General features: G+C 38.0%; 1 protein-coding gene across 5 annotated transcripts in view; it reads left to right on the forward strand.

The window, feature by feature from the left end:
* Window positions 1–5921: 5921 nt before the first annotated feature.
* cald1a (caldesmon 1a) overlaps window positions 5922–13205 on the forward strand; it is a 60095-nt gene continuing 52811 nt past the window's right edge. For all 5 annotated transcript variants that reach the window (XR_013771802.1, XM_079263292.1, XM_079263295.1 and 2 more), the window contains exon 1: window positions 5922–6012. The gene's annotated coding sequence lies outside the window, so the exon portion shown is untranslated. The remainder of the gene's footprint in view (window positions 6013–13205) is intronic.

Genomic DNA, 13205 nt, shown 5'->3' on the forward strand with positions numbered 1-13205 from the left:
AGAATGTAGAAATATTTCTCAAAAAAAAAAAAAAAAAAAAAAAAAAAAAAGAAATATTTCTCACAATAGGAATCTGGGTCTGTGATTGCTTTGATCTTATGACACCCAGTAACAAGATGTTATTTCTTTAAAGTCAAAATTCTTCATGCCAGTCTATCCAGCCACACTATTTCACAACTAGATTAAACAGATTGTAAGGAAATAAGGAAAAAAAGGGGTCAAATTGTTTTTGTTGATGGCTGATGCGATGGAGTTCACCAGGGATTCATCTAGGTGTCCTTGAAAATGTTAGATAGCGTGTTTTAGCAAGTAATTTATCATTGAAAATCATTTTGCACAGTGGAAATTGACCTGAAACTCTTTGAAAGTTGAATGCTGTAAATGCAATGAGGAGACATAAATGTGAAACCATAGCAAAGTTTTATGAAAAACCAGGGCTGCTGGTGGCAGTGGTGACACAGAAGATACAGCAAGCTGAAAGCAATGTTAGACCCGATCCACTGCTCCGTTTCCGATCTAATATCTGTTCATTTGTTGAATAGATAAAGTGGACATGTGCAGATGACTTCCAAGTCAACTAAGAATGTTGCAGAAGCATAAAATGGGCATAAAGCATGTACACATTGTGCATATGCATCAAAACAAATAAAAATACATATGCACAGAATTTACACTTTACATGCTCTGGTGTCTAGTAAGTTATGACAATAATTTTTTCTGAATTGTAATGGCAACAGAGCGAGGTATTCATGTTAGCTACAGAGAAGAATGGTTAAAGGTCCCATATTGTAAAAAATTCACTTTCTAAAGTCACATGCGCTTCTGTATCCTATGTATGAGGCCCAAAAAATTAGCAAGTTCTGTCATTCTGTCCCTCACTTGTTCAAGTGTTTAGAGAATGTGTGCTTAAACAGATGACTCTGAGAGCTTTCCCTTTATGACCTCATGAAGGGAAAATACCATTGCCACGGCAGTAGATACTGCCAATGACCTTCTCCCTGGCTAGCTGCCTTCCCTCTAAGATCACTGTGTTGGTGCCCTCTCCCTGAGAGGGAAGTGGACAGGCACCACTTATGAACATTTAAAGGTCCAGACACAGAAAGAGCTCGTTCTTGGTAGAGCTCACTAGAGTGACTTTTAGAATGGGTGAAATTAAGGACCAATACTGAATTTGGGGTAGTACACATTAAAATCAGTGTTGTTGGACATTTGACACCTATTATTAAAATTGTTGAAAAAACTCCAATATAAGGCCCTTAAGGGGGGGGGAATGACATTTTAAACAGACACATTCACAGCACATGTTTAAAGGCAAACTCCACGCATATGCCATGTGTGGTCTATCTCCTATAAAAAAAAAAGATGACAAGTACTGCCACAAGTAACATCCCCACAACTATGATATGTTGGCTCATCCATGATATATTAACTAGTAATCTTCTGTGGTTGAGTTAGGCTGGAATTTGGTGATAGACTTTTTTCCAGTTATTTTTTCTTATAAATATCTCAGCAGCAACTAAATACACTTCGGGGATATTATCTGTGTACATTTTTGGTCTGCTGATTTTTAAGACATTACTAAATGTTCTCAGCCGCCATTTCTGAGCTGGTATTTCTTATTTTTGTTTAAATGCTCTGTCCAGCCATTTGGACAATAGAAGATAATTTAACAAAGATTTCATTGCCCCTTTTGGTGATAATTCGAATAAGTTAGTGTTTTGGATTGTTTTTTTGCTGTTGTTGTTGTTGTTTTCATTTTTGGCGTGGTAAAATCCTTCCTTCTTCAGTCAAATTTGCTTTGAAAGAAACCTACTGTCTCCATCACCGCCTCTGTATTTTCTTTCAGGGAATATGTTAATTTTATATTGATGCTTTATGCAGCCATTGGGTTCATCATCTGTCTGAAACAAGTGTTTTAGAACATTGAGCGCCATTCCCCTCTGATCTGACAACATTTCAATCATGAAATCCAGCTTCAAAGCCATGAAAACCTTTAAAAACCTAAGTTTCCAAACTGTCTGGAGCCTGAGGTTTTGGCATGTGAGAAAAATGGATTTAATAATTTGAAACTTTTTTACACGTGGCACATGCAATTCCCATGACCTTTGGCTGCAATGTGGATTTTTGGTCAATTAATACAAGCAGAGCTCCAGACTCAGGGTCTTCTTCAAGATAAATAGTTTTGATGCAGTTAATGGGACCGGTCTGCAGAAATGTTTCATATGTTTGACTTACTCAAATAGGGATTTATGGTATAAAAGTGGCAACGCACGTTGAAGCCTTAATCTAATATTTTTAATGACATTCTTTCTGTTTGTCTGCAGAATAATAAAAACTATTATAAATCAAGCATAAACCATGCACTAGAGGAATAACAGATATTTATCAGTGCAGGAGTCAAACTTTTCTTGCATTTTTGTTTTTGATTGAACACAGATATGCAGGAAGGAAGACAGCAGCTGGGATGACAAAAAAATTGCATTTAACTGAGGATGCTGCAGATATTTGATATGCACACTCAAGAAACCAAAAGATCTGAGACACTAACCAGTCATCATTCATAAAGCAGAGGAAGGCTGTAGTATAAATGAACGGTTAAAGTTAATGGCTAACATAACATAAACAACCCCAGTTTGTTCTGAAACTGTGCAATCTTGAGAACACATCGACAGCCCTTTCCTACAGCTCATTAAAACTTTAAGGCATGCAGTGTAAGTGTCAATGGTACAAGACGGTCAAATTCTCTTTCATCTGATTGAAAACAATATGATGAAATGCGAAAAATGTCAAAAGTTTGGTAAATATCCCTGTGATTTTAAAACCTTTATAATTGCTTCTGAGGTGCTTTATCTGATGTAACATTTTGAAGATTTATATTGGAGATAAAAATTGGCAGTGTGATGCTCTCTGGCCTGAGGCTTCAAAGATCTGAGAATCCTTGACAGCAGATTAAAAAAAAAAAAAAAAAAAAACAGTCCACAGAAAGCAAAACAGCCAGGGGCCATAATGTTTTCTTCCTTCATTAGTATCTATATGGACTGCCCTGCATCTGCTGGCATTAAGAAGGCCATGACTTATAAAGTGATGTGTCCTTTCATTTGCAATAAGATTTCCTTTTTGAATGAAAAAATGTCTCATAATGTAAATAACAGGCGAGACAGGAAACTTGTGGAGGCTGAGTGCAAACTGAAGCATGCAGCTGGTGTAAACACCTGAGCTTATGATGTAAATATAGCAAATAGGAGCATTGTACTGAGTCTAATCTTTCCCCAACCTTTGCTTCATGTTTTGGCATTCGAATTATGCAACAATATATTCCTGCATTTTGGAAATATGGTTTTTCTAATGCAAAGATGAGCACAGTAGAAAGGGATTAAAAGAAACAAGCAAGAAGTAGAAATAAATTCTAAAAAATATCATCTTTCAACAAAGTGAAGATGAGCACATTTTTTAATTTGTTGAAGAGACTAACTGTCCAACTCCTGCCCCCACCTATTTCATTATGTCACACACATTACAGCCAACATATGTACACAACACACTTTCATATAACTGCATTTTCATATGCAGACAACTAACATTTAGTCCGCTTTATCTTAAAAAAACACAAGCAAACATTCACTGTGCATATGGTGCTCATTTCTGCATCAGTGGCCTAATGCGCTTATGCTGGTTCTTTGTTCTCAGTGTCATTGTTTTAAGGGAAAAGACAAAGCAGGGCAGTGTCTGTGCTGCTACTACATAGAAAAAAGTGGAACACAATAGTCATATTGTGTTTGTCACCTCCTAACTTGCTGCAGCCTCGGAAAAGTTGCTGACACACAGATCTCAAAAAAAGAGACGTGTCTGCATAATGGAATTTAACATTTTACTTCATGTATTTCATCTTCAAATGCTGTATTAATGGCCAGATTTACTCAAGGTTTGCATGTACTGAAACATGTGCAAACTCAAGGCACATGCAATAAAAAACATACAATGTACTGCATCCAGTTAGTACATCTGCTGCAATGAATATGCAATACAGGGCATTGCTCTGATCTTTTCTAAATGTAAATATATCAATTTAGTACCTGCAATGTGATCTGCCAAACCTAAGAAGATCTTTGCTCATAGAAACTGCACCTATATTTAAAATGTTTCAGGAAGACGTGCAAATAAGACCCAGAGAATGCTTTTTTCACCCTTGTGTAAATAGTTTGGGGATAAACAGGCAAACAATCACCAAACAAAATTCCTTTTTGAGCATTGTCATTTTGGAGCAGCTGAAGCAACTAAGGATGGTTTTAGAAATTAGTTACTTATACCTGCAATTGACATTTTGAGCATGAGATTTTGTGTGTCACAGCTGAGATCCCCAATCCCACTTTTTACATGTGTTGTCCAAGTTTTACATGTCATGTGTTGCTGGATGGTTGCTGTTATTAGTGCATGATTATCATATCAAATAAATTATGATTATGTTAGAAATCGGGATTCAGCAGAAATAGGACTAGAGGATCAGTTAAATATAAAGGCATAATGTTACATAACTTAAAAGGTTCGCCCTGTTGAGACCACTGGTACTTGACGATGAGATTAATTCATCAAATGAAATATCACTTGGCTGAATATATTTATTTTTCTTGGATATTTTTTTTTTCTAAAGAGTGGAAAACTGGTAAGGTTTTTGAAGGTTAGTTGCAGTCTTTGGCAATGTTTAGAAAAGTTCTCAACTCAACAATCCAGGGGACGTTTTCCATGCATCCCAGCCAACTATACCAGAATGTTCAGCAGGTTCCAGTTGGTTGTGAATGTCTGCAGTTGGTCCTCTTTGTTACTGCATCCACACCAGATAGAAAGAATCATAAGTGTTTGAGTGAAGTTCAACTAAAAGAGCAACATACCAACATGCAGCAGACCCCATGCAATCTGAGTCAGCAATGTTTGCGGAAGGTCACATCTCTCTCCAGGCAACAAACAGCAGAACCAGCACACCTCCATGCACTAAGATACTGCTGAATGTTGTTTTGCCCCCCCCAAAAGAAAAAGTTGACCTGAAAGACCACCCCCTTCATTTCATTTACATAACAATGCTGAAATGCATACAGCAATACAAAGCGGCGATGGAGAAATAACGAGAAGAACAAAATGGAAGAGTTTTAATGTAATTAGTACATTAATTGTGGATTGTTGTAAATTAATGATACATGAACATAAAATACAGATATGAATCATTTTGGGAAAAAGACATCAAAAACATTAAAGGAAAATACAACAGAGACACATATAGGCATGAGCGAGGAAAGAATTTTGACCCCGCCCCCCCTGCAAAAAATAAAATAAAATAATAATAATTATGATGATAATAATAATAAAGGTTAATTTCCAGATTAACTAATATTTTCCATGAAATGCTAATGGACACTGTTTCAGTATATGAAATGTTTTTTATTTCAGTTTTGAGCAACGTATCAACTTTTTTGAGGGAGGGAAGTGGGGTTTTGTCGACAAGTGTAAATCTAAAAATATTGTCAAACTGAAACAAATTTATGCAAGTGTTTTGCATCTCATGCTGCCATTTCTGCCTGTAGTAGTAATAAAACAGAAATAGGCTGCAACATAACACTTCGTATCAGTTCAATTGTAGGCCACAAATTCATAGGTTTATTGCTATACAAGACATAGTTCTTGCCATGTTTATGTCCAAGACTAGATGTCTCTTGGCAAATAGTTTTAAACCGAAGGTGCTTTGCAAAAGTTTCCTTTGCCGTCAGGTTCTCTTTTTCTATTTCGGGATGCAGATTTTGCAACCAGCTTGAAGCGTGAAGCCTGGAGCTGCTTGATGTTTTAACACTGAGAGAACTAAAGCCAGCCAACAGCAGATATGCGATTATGTCCTAAAGGGAGGGGCTTGAACGGGTATTCAGTGTGCTTTTATCATTGAGTGTGGTGGAGGACCGACTGCAGACTCCTCTCCTCTCCTCTCACTCGACTGCAGAGCTCTACTTTTTGTCCCGTTAAGATCCACAGGTAAGCGCAAAACTTCCAACTCTCACCAAGTCCTATTAACACAGTATTTCCTTTTTATTTGTTTATATATTTAAATATCTATTTCGTTAAGTTGATAGCGGAAAAAACAGAATGTTGGTTGATGGCAGATTATCACACTGGGGCTCTGCTGTTGTTTGCATGGACTGCTGCTGATCTTACTTTGCAGAATAACTTGGCTGGAAGCCGCTGCTTCTTTTGAGTGCTTATTTTCGCCTCCAGCTCAACACAAAGTAAAAAAAAAAAAAAAAAAAAAGGAGGGGGGGGGGGGGGGGGGGGGGGGCGAGCTGTAGCTGCAAAACTTTTCGCGTCCCAATGACGGCGCAGCCTTGCACGCAGCGCACAAAGAAAAGAAAGGCATATGTCCACCCCTCTAATGCGCGCTCATGTCCACCCCTTCTAATGCGCGCTCATGTCCACCCCTCCGCTCCTTCTGATTCTTATCGAGCAAAGTATGAAGGAAAGGAGGGAGGGGGTGTCTCCAAACTCCAGGCAGTCAGCCTGGAAGAACAACTCTCCTGGAAGGAAGAGAAAATTACAGATATAGAAATCCAAGTTGCTGTTGATGTCATTCTCCTGCCTTTAGCATCCCCAATATCCTGAAGGAAAGTTTGAGTGTTCAAGTAGCTGCAGAATTCATCTTAACTTCCATATGGAAAGCCTACAAACTTATATGTAAGCAAAGGCCTTGCATACTCCTCAGAGACAGTAAAATATAACCGAAAGATCTGCTGAAACACCAAATTCTTAAGTTAGATTGAGTCTCACTTGTAGACAAAGCCAGTGAGAGAGGGGAGGCCTGCTCACTTGCATGAGTTTGCTTTTGGAGATATCACATTCTTTTTGAATCCTTACCACCCCTGAGGCGAGAGGCTGTCCTCCACCTTCATTGTGCCTGAGTTGTGCATACATTCTTTTGATCTCGGCTTTATTACATAGTATCTGAGATGGGAGCATGGCAAATGGAGGAGGATGGAGGGAGGGAGCTGCAGAGGACAGATGTAGGTTCTTTCTTTCTGAACGCTTTCAGGCCAGAGACAGCATCGTAATTGTCCATTAAACTGTATCTGATAAGTTGTGCGGTGTTTGGAAAACACGTGGAGAATGCCCCCTGCTCCTTATAAGGTCCAAACCAGACCTGGTGATAGATGATTGGACTGGTCTCTGGAATGCAGTCTTTTAGTAAAGTGGTTCCCCGCATTTTACACCCCAAAGCAGCTCCCTGTCATTAACACCTCTTGTTCATGGTCCAGTGTGTTTATGTTTATTTTTATATAAAAGTAGAATACCAAATATTAATGTTATCAAAATTCTTATTTATTTATTTACTTGTTTTTCTGTCCCCATATTTAAATTGTTTCAATATTTTTTTTTCTTTGACTGTTTTTATTTGTCTGAATTGCAAAGTTGCTGACTGTAAATAATGACATCTTTGTCACCGTTCTATTCTAAACATGTAGAGAAAGAAAATACAGCGTCAGTGTAAAACTCAAAAAGGGCAAACAGTGAAACCTTTTCTGTTTTTTCAGTTCTGGGTTGTAGAACCGTGGCTATAACTATGTAACATGATGAATGGCGAGGAAGAAAAGCCACATTGTTTATTTCGCTATCACATTCTTTGGCAATGCAATGCTAGAATTAAAATTGTGCAGAACATGTCACACATTATCATAGATGTCACTGTGTGTTTCGTACATTGGTTAAATAAATAAATGTGCTCTGGGTGCGTTGCATAGAAATTCATTAGATGTGATTAATTTCCGACATGCCCTCTCTAAAGAAAAATGGTTTGTGTCAGACATTTTATCATTTTGTTATATTTGGCAGCTCCAGACTTTACTTTTGCATGATAGTTTGGCTGGAGCATGACTAGCGTGTTAGCTTACAGTGCCAGAACCTGGTACTGATCAAGCACTTCTCTGCTGTTGCTTTCATGGCATTTGGCATCTTTGTCTATTACCATCATATTGTTGTGCTTTTAACACATTACTGCTGGCTGATGGTTGAATTAAAGTTGTTTGTCATGATGATACTCACAAAAACTACTGGAATTTTTTTTAGTTTCACTGTTTCAAAAGTCTAACCTCATTAAGCATCCATATATCTACGGTTTTGTTCAACACTTTTTTCAATACATGTCGTATAGCTTTAATTTAGCTAAAATTTCAACAGTTCATTCTTGAATTTAGCTAACATTAAAAAAAATTGTTATTCAAGAAGACAATTTCTATCATCCTATTCTTTTGCATAAGATTTTAACTTCCCTATTTATCCCTTCATTTTAACCATTTAACTGTTTATTATTTACTTGATGCTAACCATTTTAACTATAAAGCCATTATTTTAGCCAACTATGTTAACTACATATTTACTTTTATGAACACTTTCAAAAGTCTAATTTATTCCTTACTTTTAACCATTTCAACTCTTTTAGTTTATTCTCACCATTTTAACAATGAGTCATTATTTTAGCTTACCATGTCAACCCCACATCATTTACATTAGTTCACTGTTTCAAAACTGTGTTTGCTAAACGAGCTGATCAAGCTATTTACACCTCACGTTTAACTATTCCTTTTCAGATTTTTTATTTCTTTTTTACTTTAACCCTTTAAAGTATGATTTTTTTTATTTTGGCTCCCCATTTCACCTACATATCCTGTATTTTAGATAACAATTGGTGTCCTTTAATGTCAGCCTTCTCAACTATTAATCTATAATCCCTGCTGCTTACATAGACTTGCCATCCTTTCCTTTTAACTATCTCTTTCCCCAGTTTTTTTATTACTTTAATCAACATATAAACATTTTATTTTTGACTTAAACAGACACTTTAATCTATCTTTCTTTACTTTAAATACTCAGTTATGTGTTAATTACTTTTGCTAAGGTCTTCATGCAGTTATGCACAAATAAAAGCTGACTGTTTCTTTAAACTTCATTTTTAACCTTCCTACTTAACCTTTCTGCTTATTTGAAACATTGTTTCCTTATTCATTTATTTTTAATCGTGACATGCCTACAAATAGAAAAAAAAAACTGCCTTTGCAATTGTTCCCTAGTAACTACATAGTACTTCTCTCTTAGTTTTTTCCCCCCACTTCTGCATCCATATTCATGAACACAAATGCACTCTTACACAGCTATTTCTAGACTGAAACACATTAGACTGCAGACTTTATGCTAAACTACATGTAGTGCTTTGTACTTAGAGGCGGATTTTATAATTGGCATGATATGATATGGTTGCAGAGGAATCTGGAGGTAATTGTACAGAGTGATAACAGGGGTTTGGCAGTGCCTAGCGAGGGCCAAGGTTAGGGCTGGGCAGGCAGGATGTAGGGAACACTGCCATGCATTTCCGGAGTCTGGCTCTGGATTGCACACTGCGGTGAAGGCTTCTAGTTACAGTATGCTGGCTCCATTTTTCTCTCAATCGCATTTTCCATCCCAGAATTCTGTCTGATATAAAGTTAGATGTCTGATTCAGTGACTCTTTTGCCTCATTTTTTGTAACAGTCAACAAATGCTAAAGCATGAAGCACGGCTACGTGTTTACATGTTACAATGTGGTCAGTTTGTTATAGTTTGATGCTTGAAGCTCATAATCCGCCTCGGTATCAAGTTCTTCAGTAAGAATCCACAGTTTCTTTGTGACATGTAACTTGCAAACTGAATTTGAATAGAATGGGAAAACTGTTTGCAAAATCCTCTAAAACTATTTGTTTCTTTTTTCTTTTTTTTTTTTTTTTCTCAAGGTGTTTACCTATAATGTGTTCAGTATTGAGATTTTCCATATGTTGTTCCTTTTCCAGTGATCAGACTGACATGTCAGTCCAAACACACATTGTTTCTGCACTGCAGGTGCCAGAGCTATTTTCTGCTTTCTTCTCATAACTGACCAGTGTAACTTTGTCAAGCATGTTACATTTGCCCATTAGCTTAATTTTATGCAGATTTGTTTGTTGTTATAACATGATTTTCCAGGCCCGCAGAGCCACAAGCAAAATAAGCACTTTCTGTTTTATCAGTGATGTCCTTGTGGTTCTTGTGCACCACTGGCGCAGTATAAAGTCATTTTAGGTTTTAAGTTTTAGTCTTCTGCACAACAGTGGGAGGAGAAGGTTCAGCTCATTTGAAGTAATCGTGATTGACATGCAGTTAGGACTCATGGGACTCTGATCCTGGACTTCAGTCCAACAGCTAGCCCCTTCTGTCCCAACCCCCTCCCTCCTCTCCTTTGAATTTGATAGCATGTAATTTAAATGCACTGCATCCAGAACCACACAGTAAGTTGTGTAATATGGTGAGCTTGGATCACGGGGCAGATGTTGCATATAAGAAGAAACCTTAACTCTTTCAATGGATAACAATGGATGGCCAGAGAGGGTTAGACAAAAAAAACTGGCAGCTTTAATTAATTACTTGTGAAGTTATAAGTATAACTATAAATGTTCTTGATATAATACATCTTTTGACTGTTTATGATATAATATTTCCTGTAATGTACCACGGTACAAAGACGAGTTTTCCTGTGTGAACTTCAGCTTTATGTTCTGTTTGTTGTTCTTCATTTTGTAGTCAAGCTGATATGAAACAGTCATGCAGGGAGAGCACGGAATACTTGGATGTTCTGGCATTTTCTCGCTGCACAATTAAACTCCGGCTGTCTCTTGGGCCGTGGAGAATACTTCCCCCGGTCGTTATTTTCCTGGCCTGCGAAACATTTGCCACCTAATTAAGCCTTATTTAATCAAACCGAACACTCGCACTAATCTGTTTTCAAGCCACATGTTGAACACTGTCAATGCATGAAGAATTTCATAATGATCATCTTCCAGGATCTTTGTATTTACTGTATTTCCATCTCTCCTAACTAACTCTCGAACCTTGATTCTGCTGTCTGAAGCGGTCATGAGGGTACAAAAGACCTGTGTTTAAATTCCTCTGGGCTTTAGTCACACTTTGATGAAGGGGGTTTGTTAGATCAACCCCTTGTTCGCATCGTTTTGTTACCTTAAAGTGTGATCACTCAAGGCCAGATTGCCTACTAGGCAACATCTATGTCAGTGTTGGTAATTGGCATATTGGTCTGCCATCTGCTCGATACCAGATGCCAAGTTCTGCCAGAGGTTTTATGAAAAAAACAAGACTATTGTATTCCTTTAGCTCTCACTAAATCTACTTTTATAAGATCATTTAATTCATGAGGTGACCTTGTTTTATATCTTACAAGGTAAAACCTACTTCCTTACTCACCAGGTCCACATTTCATAGGCTTTTTGTGTATGATTGATTGTGCGAGAGTGAGGTCAGCACTCCTAAGCAGCACTTCTGATGTCATTGCACAAATATGCATGTTCTTCTTTTGGTTCCTCAGAGTGGGCTATCCTGAGAAGTGTACAACCTTGTTGAGAGGGGACATTTAGCCTTTAGGCTTCTTCTCATCTGATAAAACAAGCACAGGAAATGTCTCCGTTAGCTGATTGGCTTTGTGTTTTCCTTCGGCGGCGTCCCACTGGGACCTTAGACATGCACAGCATGTCCCTGTGGCAGAGAAACCACCTTACACTACTCTCTCCTAAAAGCTACGCTAACTTTCCCTCTGCCTGTTAGCTTTCCTGTAACAACAGGCTCTTCTAGCTCAGCTCTTTATTCGCGAAAAAAAGGACGAAATGATTCCTATAACGTTCAGTCTCACTTCATGCAAGTTCATCTCTTTGCCAGTTTTCCATTTTTTCCCCTCTGTCCTCCCTTCACCTCCCTTCTTCTCCTCTAATGCGTCCCCATCCACTCCTGTCCACATTTCGTTCTAAAACTAAACAAACATGGCTACTCGAGAGTCTGTCAAATCGGCATACAAACTCACATATTTTAGGTAAATGGGGAATTAAGAGAACTTGGAGGTAAAATGGCGATGCAAATCCCAAAGGAGTGTGTGAAAAATACCATTCAGTGTGAACACATGACCGGGGTGAGGTCATGTGTTTACACAGTTAGGAAGGTTAACTGCTCAATGAATTGCATGGGGATGTGGGGGGGATGAGGGGGGTGAGGGGAACAGACAGGCCAATGTACAGGCCAGTCATAGGCCTGCAGGATTTATGCTTGTGGCTTTTCTAAATGTGTTGAAGGGTGTATTGTGATGGTGAGGGTCAGTTTGAAGAGGCCATGTTGGATGTCTGCCATCGTGGAACTGAGAACGGGTGAGAGCAAAATTGAGCTTGTATGTGGTAATGATGGAACCGAGGACTTACCTCATCCATATAAAACAATCGCTTTGTCCTTAAATGGGCATGCGAACGAGTCAGACTTCTGAAGTTTTTCTGTTTCAGCCTTCATGCTGTTTTATTGAAGAATTTTGAATATTTCATTAAAGCGTAGTGTGCAGATACAACATGGTCTCACAACTGCAATTAACATTTACCGTTCCCATCAAATGTGTCAGTGATTTTATTGACTGAGGTCTTGACAAGGTCCAAGAGTCAAAGCAGTTAACAGCAGAAAAAGAGGAAACGGCGTTGTAAGTGGCACCAAGTAAAATAAAACCTTTTTTAGGTGTCTATCTAGTTGCTATAAAGAGCATAACTTGAGGCGTTTTTTTTTTTTTTTTTTTTTTTTTTTTTTTTTTTTTAAGTTTCAATAACATCTCCCATTTCAAATACACCACAACATGATCTGCTTTAACTCTAAAAATGTTTCCAGTTAACATAACCTGTAGCTTAAAATGCAGCTTTAGCTTGATTTATAGTTGCATGTCTGGCAGGCTGACTAATGTAAGTTCGCTATTCATTCTCTTTTAACACTAATTTGGTTTCCACCGTCTCCTGAGAGCAATATCTGGCTTATTAGCAGCTAACACTGGCTTCACACTGGGAGCATGGGGTGTACCTGGCATATATGGAACATGATGGTTTTCCTTTCGGCTTCCGTGTTCACAAAATAGAGCATTCACTTAGTCGGCTACACATGCTGCAGCTGTGTGCTTTCTTGTGTTTTAGTGTGTTGCCTTTGTTTACTACATGAGGTAAATGTCAAGGAAGTAGTTCTCAGCTAAATGTACAGGAAAACAATTTTTTGATGATAACAGCTTCAACACTTTCTCAGTTTGATACATAGGGTCAGGCTTGTCTTAAAGCATGGTGCCTTGCTGCAAATGATCCACATCCAGCAGC

This window comes from Telmatherina bonti (genome assembly GCF_933228915.1).
Source record: "Telmatherina bonti genome assembly, chromosome: 23".
In the NCBI taxonomy this organism is placed as follows: domain Eukaryota; kingdom Metazoa; phylum Chordata; class Actinopteri; order Atheriniformes; family Telmatherinidae; genus Telmatherina; species Telmatherina bonti.